The following is a 1,734-nucleotide window of genomic DNA, read 5'->3' on the forward strand; positions in this document are numbered from 1 at the left end:
ATCCATCTATCCATCCATCTATCCATCCATCCATCCATCCATCTATCCATCAATGTATCTATGCATCCACCCATCCATCTATCCATCCATCTATCTATCCATCCATGCATGTATCTATCCATCTATCCATCCATCCAACTATCCATCTATCTATGCATCCATCCATGTATCTATCCATCTATCCATCCATCCATCTATCCATCCATCCATTCATCCATCTATCCATCCATCCATTCATCCATCTATACATCCATCTATACATCCATCTATCTATCCATCCATCCATGTATCTATCCATCTATCTATCCATCTTTCCATCCATCCATCCATCCATCTAACTATCCATCTATCTATGCATCCATCCATGTATCTATCCATTTATCCATCCATTCATCCATCCATGTATCCATCCATCCATCTATCTATCCATCTATCCATCCATCTATCTACCCATCCATCCATCTATCCATCAATGTATCTATGCATCCACCCATCCATCTATCCATCCATCCATTCATCCATCTATCCATCTATCCATTCATCCATCTATCCATCCATCCATTCATCCATCTATACATCCATCTATCCATCCATCTATCTATCCATCATCCATGTATCTATCCATCTATCCATCTTTCCATCCATCCATCCATCTGTCTATCCATGCAGCCATCTATCTATCCATTGATCAATTCATCTATCTATCTGTCAATCATCCATCTATCCATCTATCTGTCATCTATCTATTCATCTATGTATCTATCTATCCATCTATTCATCTATCTATCTATGTATCTATCATCTATCTATCTATCTATCTGTCTGTCTATCCATCTGTCTATCTACCTATCTATCCATCTATCTATCTATCTACCCATCTATGTATGTATCTATCTAAGTATCTATATATCTGTTTATCTATCTATGTAGCTATCTATTTATCTATGTATCTATCTATCTATCAACCTTCTATCTATCCATTTATCAATTTATCTATCTAATTCTTTATTTATTTATCTGTTTATTTTCAGACCAAGTCTCACTCTGTCGCTCAGGCTGGAGTGCGGTGGTGTGATCTCAGCTCACTGCAACCTCCATCTGCCTGGTTCAAACAATTCTCTTGCCTCAGCCTCCCGAGTAGCTGGGATTACAGGCACGCACCACCACACCTGGCTCATTTTGTATTTTTCAGTAGGAACAGGGTTTCCCCAGGTTGGCCAGGCTGGTCTCGAACTCCTGACCTCAGGTGATCCACCTGCCTCGGCCTCCCAGAGTGCTGGGGTCACAGCCATGAGCCAATGCACCTGGCCTCATTTCTGTATTTATTTTGAGATGGAGTTTCACAATTGTTACCAGGCTGGACTCGAGTGGTGCGATCATGGCTCACGGCAACCTCCACGTTCCAGGTTCAAGTGATTCTCCTGCCTCAGCCTCCCATGTAGCCGGGATGACAGGTGCCCGCCAGCACTCCTGGCTACTTTTTTTGTATTTTTAGTAGAGACTGGGTTTCTCCATGCTGGCCAGGCTGCTCTCGAACTCCCGACCTCAGGTGATCCTCCCGCCTCGGCCTCCCAAAGTGCTGGGGTTACAGGTGCGAGCCCCTGCACTCGGCCTCCCCCACACATGTTTAAAAATTCTGCGGACAAGAGGAGGAGAAGGGGAGGAGGAGGAGGAGGGCAGGAGGAGGAGGGGGAAGGATGGAGGAGGAGGAGGGAGGAGGAGGGGGGAGGATGG

Source organism: Cebus imitator, unplaced genomic scaffold (genome assembly GCF_001604975.1).
Source record: "Cebus imitator isolate Cc_AM_T3 unplaced genomic scaffold, Cebus_imitator-1.0 Scaffold672, whole genome shotgun sequence".
Classification (NCBI taxonomy): Eukaryota; Metazoa; Chordata; class Mammalia; order Primates; family Cebidae; genus Cebus; species Cebus imitator.